Raw genomic sequence first — 12,116 nt, 5'->3', positions numbered from 1 at the left:
CCTGGATCAACTTTACCTATAAATGTTAGTATCCAGTTATCCATTGAAATAAAACATTTCAATGATAATGGTCAGTTTTAGGCTCCATGCACACTAACGTGTTTTTAAGCTCCTAGAAGCTGCTAGTAGCATTTTTTTCTGCTCCCAGAAGCTCAATAGTGTTATCATATGTGTCTATGCACACTACTTTAGGCTATTAGTGTTTTTTGAGCTTCAGTTTCTAGGAGCAGAAAAAAAAGTTGTTTTTGCTGAGTTTTTGGAGTGTTTTTTCAGCAGAAAAAAAATGCTAAACATTCCTAAGGTTCCATGCACACTAGCATTTTTTTTAAGCTCCTAAAAGAGGGGTCGGCAACCTTTCAGAGGTTGATATCTATCTGGACAACATGGAGTAAAGCAAAGATCTCGGGGGTGGGAGGAAAGAGGGGGTGTCTCCTGTGTCCCCCCACAGTGACTCCTCTGCCCCCTCCCACAGTGTCTCCTGTGTCCCCCTCCCACAGTGTCTCTTCTGTCCCCCCTCCCACAGAGTCTCTTCTGTCCCCCCTCCCACAGTGTCTCCTGTGTTCTCCTCCCACAGTGTCTCCTGTGTCCTCCTCCCACAGTGTCTCTTGTGTCCCCCTCCCACAGTGTCTCTTGTGTCCCCCCTCCCACAGTGTCTCCTGTGTTCCCCCCTCCCACAGTGTCTCCTGTGTTCCCCCCTCCCACAGTGTCTCCTGTGTCCCCCCTCCCACAGTGTTATGTGAGAGCTGTGGGCCAATCACAGCTCTCCAGGAACATAGGAACAGAAGAAAAGCTGTTATGAATCAGATTGATTCATAACAGCTTTGTTGTAACTGTGATCATGTGATCGCATAGTGATCACATGACCACTGGGTCCCGTTCACTGGGATCTTCATTCCGCTGTGTATAGTGGACACAGCAGATGTGGGAGGGTGGAGGGTTGTGCACCCTCTCAGGTGCGCAGAGCTCCCCATGTGTTGCTATAACAGTAGTGAAGTACGGGTACGTTGATGGTCCTGTAGCTGCCGTCCGTCCGCAGAACATTGATATAAAAAATAAATCAAGTGTATTGTTATCCTAAACATACTCCTTACATTGGTGGTCAGTTTGAAGAATGCTCTTTACATTATTGGTCAGTGGGAAGAATGTTCCTTACATTTGTAGTCAGTGGGAAGAATGTTCATTACATTTGTAGTCAGTGGGAAGAATGTTCCTTACATTTGTAGTCAGTGGGAAGAAGGTTCCTTACATTTTTAGTCAGTGGGAAGAAGGTTCCCTACATTTGTAGTCAGTGGGAAGAAGGTTCCCTACATTTGTAGTCAGTGGGAAGAAGGTTCCCTACATTTGTAGTCAGTGGGAAGAAGGTTCCTTACATTGGTAGTCAGTGGGAAGAAGGTTCCTTACATTTGTAGGCAGTGGGAAGAAGGTTCCTCACATTTGTAGTCAGTGGGAAGAATGTTCCTTACATTTGTAGTCAGTGGGAAGAAGGTTCCTTACATTTGTAGTCAGTGGGAAGAAGGTTCCTTACATTTATAGTCAGTGGGAAGAATGTTCCTTACATTTGTAGTCAGTGGGAAGAAGGTTCCTTACATTTGTAATCATCAGTGGGAAGAAGGTTCCTTAGATTTGTAGTCAGTGGGAAGAAGGTTCTTTACATTTGTAGTCAGTGGGAAAAATGTTCCTTACATTGGTAGTCAGTGGGAAGAATGTTCCTTACATTTGTAGTCAGTGGGAAGAATGTTCCTTACATTTGTAGTCATTAGTGGGAAGAAGGTTCCTTACATTTGTAGTCAGTGGGAAGAAGGTTCCTTACATTTGTAGTCATTAGTGGGAAGAAGGTTCCTTACATTTGTAGTCAGTGGGAAGAAGGTTCCTTACATTTGTAGTCATTAGTGGGAAGAAGGTTCCTTACATTTGTAGTCAGTGGAAAGAAGGTTCCTTACATTTATAGTCAGTGGGAAGAAGGTTCCTTACATTTATAGTCAGTGGGAAGAAGGTTCCTTACATTTATAGTCAGTGGGAAGAAGGTTCCTTACATTTGTAGTCAGTGGGAAGAAGTTTCCTTACATTTATAGTCAGTGGGAAGAAGGTTCCTTACATTTATAGTCAGTGAGAAGAAGGTTCCTTACATTTGTAGTCAGTGGGAAGAAGGTTCCTTACATTTGTAGTCAGTGGGAAGAAGGTTCCTTACATTTGTAGTCATCAGTGGGAAGAAGTTTCCTTACATTTGTAGTCAGTGGGAAAAATGTTCCTTACATTGGTAGTCAGTGGGAAGAATGTTCCTTACATTTGTAGTCTGTGGGAAAAATGTTCCTTACATTTGTGGTCTGTGGGAAAAATGTTCCTTACATTGGTAGTCAGTGGGAAGAAGGTTCCTTACATTTGTAGTCAGTGGGAAGAAGGTCGCTTACATTAGCAATCAGTGGGAGATTGCTCCTTGTATTGGTGGTCACTGGGAAGAATGCCCCTTATATTAATGGTTAGTAGGAAAAATACCCCCTTACATTGGTGGTCAGTGGTATTAGCAAATAGTAGGTGCAAAACTTGCCTATAAAGAAAAAGGCTTTATACCTACCACACTACATTTTCTGTATTGCTGGTCACAATGTCACCTTCCTTTCAGGAGCATCCATGTGGAATGCAGGGAAAACCAAATCTCAAGAAAAGTCACTCTAGTATATTGCAACAGTGTCTTCTCACAAATATTTGGCTGCTTCTCTAGAATCCCTAGGTGCTTTGAGAGGAAGACAGCGGTGAGGAAAGTACATGTAACTTTACAAATCAGGAACAAACTTTGGCATACATTGATAATAAAGCTATACAGGTAATTCAGATTATCATTAAGCTGACAACTCTGCTGCACTGTGCTAGCTCTTATGAGTCACTAAAGAGAGACCCCACTAACTGTTACAAAGAAAATATAACTGTTACAAGAAAGACTCTACAAAAGCTGGAAAAGGTAACAACTGTTCATTGGGCATAGTACCAGCAAACATGGAGTTTGTTGATAACAGTAAAAATAAAAATAACAGGCATCTCAGGAGTGCCTTGAAAGTTTGCGGCTTCCCAGAATGAACTTTCAATAAAATATCCACAATGTGAAGCAAAATACGGGACTGTCCAACAGAAGTAATAGCAGAAGAAACAAAATAATATTGTCATCCTATGTGTGGCTAGAATGTCAGAAGGCCCAGAAGGACTTTTAACAAACATAGCATTCCTGTGTTTTTCAAGACAGAAACTTGTACTGCATTCATCCACCCAAGCACAAGCATAGTAGGGATGAGCTAGACTGCCCTTGGGTTTGGTTCGAGTGTTGTTCAGCAAGCTTTAAAAATATTCAGCTGCTGAACCCCACTGAAATCGATGGGAGCCAAATCTATTAAAGTGATTGTAAACCCCAAACTTTTTTAAAATAAGAAACATGTCATACTTACCTGCTTTTTTGCGATGATTTTACACAGAGCAGCCGCAACCCTCATCTTCTCGGGTACCCCACACTGGTGCTCCTGGTTCGGAGGAAGCTACACTCAGGTTTCTTACCTTAATGCAGAGAATGCATTAAGGTAAACAAAAACTTCAGCCTTTAGAACCACTTTAAAAATGCCCATTTTCTGGACTAATAGACAGGTGGGGGGGGGGAGTTGTCAATAAACAACATGGGGGGGGGGGCACTGCCTTGGGAAATATTTTTTAAGCTGGAAATTAAATGTAATTTTGCTGGCAATTTAAGCTGTATAATTTTTTTCCTTTGTAAATGTCCATTTTGCTTTAGCACATCCTACGACAAGATTGAAAAAATGTGCAGAGAGTTCCCTCAAAAGTATATAACAGACCCTTTGGGTTTTGGTATGAATTTTAAAGTGAATCTCTATGACAAAAACAATCTGTGAGATCCCCTTAAAAATCCATGTTAGACTATTAATCAAAGTATGAAGAAAATGGGGGGAAAGTATTCACACCCCTTCTGAACCATGCCAGGCGACATACCCTGGGGGTACCTTGTTGCAGGGACATGTTGAGGGCAAGAGCCTCTTCTCCAAAACCCTAACCAGAATGTTAGGAGTCTGTGGGTGGGGAGCTCAACCACCAACCGATTAACAGTTTCCCAACTGTCGACAGCTATATAAGGGAAGGGGCAGGGATAGCGTTGACATCTTTATTCAAATATAGCCAGTGGCCATATCGGCACTGCTATCCCCACCCCTTTTTATACATGGTGGAGGAATCCCAGCCAAGACAATGTGTTGTGATATAAACAGTTCCTAGGAACATGGCAGGTGAATGCACACACTGCTTCTTTAGAAATCACTGACAGCAGAAAACTGTCATATATATAGAAATGGTATGAGGTTGGTATGAAGTTCTACTCCTGAAATGCTGCCCTCAGGTTGCTCCAAACATGTCTATTGGTATTGCAGACAAATAAAACTATCTTTGATTAATCAGTCCAAACAAAATATTTCCTGAAAGCCTGGTCATTGCCCGTATTTTTAATGGCAACCTGTAGTCTTGCACAGTTATTCTTAAATAATTTGGCAATCCAAACTCGTAGGCATCCACAACCTTCTTTCTGAGGGCCTTTAGGATTTCTTTTGATCTTGAGAAAATAACACAGCACAATTCACAGTAGAAAGAGCAAAAGGAACGCCCAACCCTAGATATCTAAATTTTAAGTGACACAGGTCCCACTCCCTGAGAAGGTTGGCACCTAATCTGGAACACCTGATTCTAACTGAATGGATTAAAAATGGAAAGCTCCATGCACACTGGGCGTTTTAATAACGCTAGTAGCATTAGCTGTATAAAGTGCATTAGCGTTTAGCCGTGTTTTTCTGTGTTTGCGGTTTTTACCATTTTTTATGAGGTTTTTTACACACAAAAAAAGTGAAAAAAAGCGCCCAAAAATACTGGTTTGCCGCGTTTTACCACGTTTTTCAGTGTTTGAGTGTTTTTATAGCTAAAAAACTTCTCTAGAAACCCACTTTTTTTTTTTCCAGCCAAAAAACACAGATTAAAGCCTACGTGTGCATGAACACATAGGATAACATGCCGAGGAGTTTACTGGCTGTAGAAAAAAATGCCAAAAGCCAAAAACAGCAGCTGTAAAAATGTCCAGTGTGCATGAGCATTAAATGTAGAGATATACTTACTTTTTCCACATAAATCTCATTATTTACTTTGAATAAAAAATACCATGTCAATTTAATGTGCCATTTTCCCTATATGTCAATGTTATCTGTAGGCACCATTTGAATAAAGATCCAGTGTTTTCCTGATTAAATATGTTGAAAAAGTATTTTTTCCATGACTGTGTAGCCTAGCTAACAGCTGATAGGGAGAGGAGAAGCTACAGTTTTACTGTATTTACTGCTGCCCTTGCTTGTGCTCAAAGGAAACATTTACATTGACAGCTGCAGGAAAAGACTATCATTGTGGAATTGTGCAGCCAGTGTTGAGTCTGCCCTCTACCCAATAGGGATGCACAAGGATGCTGACTGCTAGGATTGTGGAAGGTGTAGTCTTCCACAGACTGAGTTGACTTGATTGGTAGGAAGGGATAAACTACAGCTGCCTCTGGGGCTAAGAGGAGAGGTTGTATCCTGTTGTTTTTCCCGGGTTGAGGAGAACAAGTGTGAAATATGTAAAAAGAGGCTGAATGCACATCAGGCAGACTTCACCCCAGAGGGAGAAAGAAGCAATGCAAGACATTCTGGGACAATGGAGAATGCCAAGGGTGCTAGAGGAGCCTGCTGCCTAATCAAATGGAAGTGGGCTGTGGACTGAGCTGTGCTGCCAACAGCGAATGGAGGGAGATTACTTGCTGACAAAGGAGTTGGTAAAAAGTCGCTGGTTAAAATCACACTACAGTTTGACCAAGGGGGTAGTATTTTCTGCAAATATCACAGAATCAGTGCTTTTTTCAGTGCTTAAAGGGACCAGAACATGTGCCTTTCTCTGTGCTTAACAGGATCAGAATCAGTCCTTAAAGCGATTTTAAAGGTTTGATTTTTGGGGTTTTTCTTACGAACATGGTATACTTACCTGAACTGTGCACAGGTTTTGCACACAGCAGCCCTGATCCTCCTCCTCTTGGGTCCCCCACGTCCTTGACCAGTGCCCTCAGTAGCAAGCCACTATGGGGGCACTAATGCGTCCTTGCTCCTGAGCCCTGTGCTACGCATCCATAAATCACAGAGCCGGTGCTCAATCACGCCCCCTGGGGCATGAAGGTAAATAACATTCAGCCTTTAGAATCACCTCAAACATACATTATCCTGAGCGTTCCAACATAATAGTCAGGCCCCAAAGAGCTGGCCTGAGAGCGAATGTAATGCAGACTGCCAAGCTATTAGGATGGTGTGCTTCTCCTTAGTTAAGATTGCCTCAGCATAGGGTTTAGGAGGAGTGCTCTGTACACCAGTTGATTGCTCTCTTTACAATATATTTATTTCTACTGTTCACCTGTTTACAATATATTCCTTGCTATTGTTTAAGGACTCGTACACTGCAGCTGCTAATCTGCCATTCAGGAGCTGTTGAGCATTTTTTTTGGGAGGGTCCCCTGAGGTTATCTTTTAAAAACACTTCTAAACACAAAAGCGCGCAAATGCGGCTAAACTGATGTTTTTTTTAACCTACGTTTTCTAGCATTCAGTTTCCAGCGGTCAGAAGAGTTTTCCAAACGCCCTGTGTACATGAGCCCTTACTGTTTGCTGCAATATTGCTGTTGTTTTATATCTCTTTTGCAATTAGGGTACTGCATATACATTTGCAATAAATGTTCCCCACCAAGCCACGTGTGTCAGAATGAGTAGTGCTACTTGCAGAGTCATGCATACAGGAATAGGGGACCCAAGTTACAGCAGCTCCCTAGGGAGTACATGAAGTGTATATGCTATAACAGTAAAATCTTGTAAGTGGTTTGTATGACTTTAATCCTAAAACTGAACTGTGCTCAAGGTTTTTTTTTCTGCTGTCATTTGTTTAATTTTGCATCAGAACAATAAACACACTTGAGCTTGGATCTAGCAGTCAGAACATGTTGTCTTGTAAGGCACAGAGAAAGCATTCTTGGAATATCTTGTGAAGTCTTCCTTTATAAAGAATGGGACTTTCCAGAAAATGTGACCGTTATTTTAAAGGATCACCTTTCCAATAAAGGTTATCATGCATTTAGGTATTCCCAGTATATTAAAAAAATACTGTTCATCTTTGAAAAAAGGGGCTTCTTTTAAATATCAAACCTGTAGATTGTGTGCTGCATCTCCCCAGCCTATAAGAGAAACTGCTAGTCTCCATCTTGCCTAAATTATATGCCGTACGTTGGCTGCTCACCCCCAGTATCACAGGAAGGAGTGCACTGTCTCATTAAAAGTCCAGGAGTGCCTAGGCACAGTCAAATATCAGAAAGCGCACTGCTATTTTCCAGGAGAAATTCAAGAAAAAAAATCTAGATTTTTTTAGGATATTGCTTAGTGTGGGGATCAAGGGTGAAGTAAGGATCTAGTCTTTCAAATAAAAATATCAACTCTAGAGCCTTCCTGCTCTCTGGCTCCATTACTCCCACACTATCTGTGATCTCAGCTATCCTTAGTAGTCAGGTCTGAAGAGGATGTAACAGTCTTTCCAAATCAACCCCCTACTAGCTCTGCTCCAGGCTGACTTCCTACAATAGGTACAATTACATGTAGACTGGTCAATGGCACTTGTCTGTGCAGTGACTGCATGATGTAGAACTTGTTAACATCTGGTGATTTGGGATCATGAGCAGAATCTGTACAATTCTGCCCACGATTGCAATTCACACTGCTCCTGTTCCTTTCTGGCAAGCTTCATGTGATGCTGTTTGCCGCACAATAAATCGCATGACAATCAAGACAAAACCATACCACATTTGAGGTCCATTAAAAATTAATGGCACCCAAACACGCATGGTACTTTTTACTACAAGTGCAATTGGAATTGGGGGAAGAATTGCAGCAACTCTATCAGGGGCAGACTGGCAACTCATGGGGCCCCTGGCAATAGGAAATCATGGGGCCCCTGTGTCCTCACCCACACTCAAGCTACACCCAAAAAAGCCTATGAAAGGTACCAGGGGCATCTCATGGTGCCCCCTACTGACCCCGGGCCCCTGGGCAGTGCCCGGGTGGCTAAATGGTCAGTCAGCCCCTGGATTCTACCTGTGATTCCAAATTACCAGTTTTGAATGGCAGACAGAGAGCCACACATTACTGCAGCTCCTCTCCCTTGCTGCAATTGCATGGAGCAGCCATGTGGGGATAGAGGAGAGAGTGAGAGATATAGCCTGTGGAGAGAAGGAACTGCTGGATACTGTAAAGCCCAAGAGGCAGCTCCTGATGGGACTAAAAGTCCCAGTGGAGAACTGTGTACTGGAGAGCGAAAAAAGGACTAAAAGAAGTGCACTACAACACACAGTCTTATGTGAAGAGCCAAAGAGAGAGGTATGCTGTTGAGACTTCTGACACTGTGTTGCTGTATTGGGACTAAATTGATACACTTACCAGAGACCACTTCTGTTGGAGAAACTGCTCAGTGGTCACGGAGTGCCATGCCTTGGATTGGAAGGAACCACTAGGCTTCGGGAGGAGAACTGCTGCTGCCTTCAACCTCAGAGAAGGTAAAAATTTTGTTTGAAGCGCTCCAACTTAGTCGTGGCCCCAACAACGGTCACCAACAGGTATTGCCCTGATCCACGGTATATGCATATCCTATATTTATGTCTCCTGCATAGGTCAGAGCCTAAGAATCATAGAATTTGCACTTAAATTTAAAGTGGAACTGCCTTGGAATTTAGCACCATGAACCAAAAATGCTATTTAATTCATTGTTAATATTCAAAGCAAACTCATCCATCCATCCATGTATCCATGCTTTATTTTGCTGAGAAATCATTTTGAAAAACACCCCCTGGCATTTCTGGCAGTGGCCATCTTGAGTAAGGGCAGATGATCCATGTAGCATTTACTTCCTGGAATCCATCTGCCCTTAGCTCAGGTATTGGCTAAGCAGAGAACCCTCCCTCCCCTCCTGAAGACTGCTGGGATGCATGACATCATTTGCCTAGGCATGGAAACCAGGAAGCAACTGAAGAAATGTAGAAATTTTTTTAAAACAAGTAAATATGATATACTTCCCTATCCATTTAATAATGCTAGCAGCATAAGGATTAAAAATAGTCTATGCTGATTGGGAGAGTGAAGTTCCACTTAGGTTTTGGGTACCTTTTATAGTGGTATAACTAATATTTTGTTTGCAATCTGTGTTTTGGTGCAACTGCTTTTTGCATCTGTTTGGTATTATTGTTTCTGTTATTTGTTCTGCTGGGCGTGTTGCCCAAATAAACGGCCCTTCCTTCATCCCTGGTGTGTCAGAGGATGCGGTACAGCCAAAAGGGTCTTTATCACTAGGAACAGGGCACCCCGAACATCAGAGGCTCCTTTGGCGGTAAATACTGCTTAACTTTAGTTGATAGTCCATACAAGATAGAAAATCCTCATTTTTTTAGTTCAGGTCCACTTTAAAGCTAACATTATACGTTTTACCTTCCAACAGTTATCAAAACACAGTGGTCCTTTGAAGGTACAATTTAGTCAGATTAATATTTAAAAAAAAAAGTTAAGATTTAATAAGTACCTATAATAATAATATAGGATTGCTTGCTCAGAATTTCAGGTTTTCAGCGAGGCGTTGCTGCAGTATATCAGCTTAACATACTGGACCATACGTGCAGTCTTTTTGCTTTCCCTCACATACAGAAGCTTGATGTAAAAAAGCAATAACTGTGGAAAGAGGTTTCTTCACAAATATGATTGTATGAAAATGGGGCAGAGGCCAGCAGAGGCATATATTCCAGACACATACCATTAAAATATGTTTTAAATTACAACCTGCAAAGAAGAGGACTTGGACCTGTGGATGAGCACAGATGCCTGCATCCTCTCTGGATCCACCTGCCACACCTAAATCACCACTTTTTCTGTACAGAGCCGTAGTGACATAGTGGTCAGTGGCTGGAACCACAACAAGCAATAAAGGACACAGTAATCTTATACACCTCATAGTGTACTATGTGATGATATCACACTCCCATTCTCATCCATAGATTTTCCAGCTTGTGGAACATTAATTGAAGTGCCAGTAGACTGTGAGTGGACACCGCTGCAGCAGATTAACTCCACAGTAAACCCTTTACACACAGAAATGGTAGACACCACCAAATGTTTTACCACAAGGATACACTGTTCACGACATCTGCTGTTGCAGTTCTGACCTGTAAGAAATGTCTGTGCTGCCACACCCAGACAGAAATGTAACAGAGTTTTAAAATGCAGTAGCTTGTGGGTGGGCCTACTCACCCTACACATGGGGGTACCTCTCACTAATGCTCGGGACCAGGTGGGGCCACGTTCATGTGAACTCAATATTAAGGCAGCACCCTGTGCTTAGAAGTGAGCCATACACCTGGTGCAGCTGTACCACACTTGAGGCTCCATACTGTGAACACCACTGAGCTTGTGCCCCATTCTACCAGCCCAGCTTTCCTATCAGCTCACTCCCAGTAACAGAGTACAGACCTCCTGCATACACAGCTTCTTAATTCTTTCTGTATCTGCAGCTAGGGTCATAAAGTTTCCGCCATGTGGATTTGGTCCCAGCTTCTGGGGCACTGACCGCCAGTGAGGGAATCAGCGAACCAATCCCCCCACTATACAGAGAACCCGTCGCCCCTGCCGATGCTGTTCTTCTGCTGTCTGGCTGCCATATACTGTAATTCCCTAGTGTTGGTTGCTCCTGGTAGCCATGTCTTTCTCATCACCCCCTTGTGTGTGTGTAACAGGCCCCGTTCCTTTGGATTCGCCATATATCACCATGCACCCCTTTGTAGTAACTTTAGACCAGGCATGAAACAGTTAATAAACTTTACTGAACATCTTGTCAGGACAATCCAGTAACACAAAGAACATACTGCATACATCTCTCCCTAACTATCTAACTACAGGCTGCCCAGACAATACAGTCTAGAAAGGCAGAGTCCATTAGCAACAGTCCATAGTTGGCAGGATTCTGTTTCCAGGGAGAATCCCAGCAAAGTGACCCACTAGGGAGGCCACATGCTTCAGCAGGACTGCATGCCACAGCAGTCCTTCCTCTGTTCCCATGTGTGCATGCTCCCAGCTCTGAGTCCTCCCCTTGAGTTTATGTATATTACAACAGGGGGCAGGACCCAAGAAAGAACACAGTTAACCCCTTCCTATCTCAGACAGCCTGAACTATCTGCATAGCTACACAGTGCAATTATTTATTTTATTTATTTCAGGTACTTATAGAGCTCCATCAATTTACGCAGCACTTTACATATATATTGTACATTCACATCAGTCCCTAACCCTCAAGGGGTGTACAATCTAAGGTCCCTAATTCACATTCATACACATACTAAGGACAATTTAGACAGGATCCAATTCACCTACCAGCATGTCTTTGGAGTGTGGGAGGAAACCGGAGTACCCAGAGGAAACCCACGCAGGCACAGGGAGAACATGCAAACTCCAGGCAGGTGGTGCCATGGTTGGGATTTGAACCAACACCCCATAGTACTGCCAGACGGAAATGCTAACCATTTAGCCACTGTGCTGCCCTATTAATATAACAACAGAAATACATTCCATGGTACTCCGCAAGCACTTGCTTACAAGCTCTCACAGAAGAAGTGATTCATTCATTTCTGATTTAGACCATTCAGAGAAACAGCTTAAGGACTTTAAAATATTGAAATGAATGAAAGTAAAACAGTGCATGAAAATATTTACAGAAAAGATATCGCAAAAACAAAATGAGCAATAGTACAATAAACAGGCAGTACTTAGCAAAGTTAGCCTGGGTGTTGGTTTCATGCAGAGTACAATTTGATTGCAGAGTATTCCAATCTGGTATATAGGAGCCACCAGCTCTTATGAAGGACCCTTGGCATTCTGTCATACTTTTGATGGAGATGAGAGCTGCTGACCTGCAAATAATGCTATATTTTCAGGTTTCTAGAGAGTGTGTTTACAGACATAACACAACCAAATTGTTTTATGATATTTATTAAT

This window comes from Staurois parvus, unplaced genomic scaffold (genome assembly GCF_062004578.1).
Source record: "Staurois parvus isolate SC_StPar_1 unplaced genomic scaffold, SC_StPar_1.0 ptg000061l, whole genome shotgun sequence".
In the NCBI taxonomy this organism is placed as follows: domain Eukaryota; kingdom Metazoa; phylum Chordata; class Amphibia; order Anura; family Ranidae; genus Staurois; species Staurois parvus.
Note: the sequence above shows the minus strand (reverse complement) of the source record.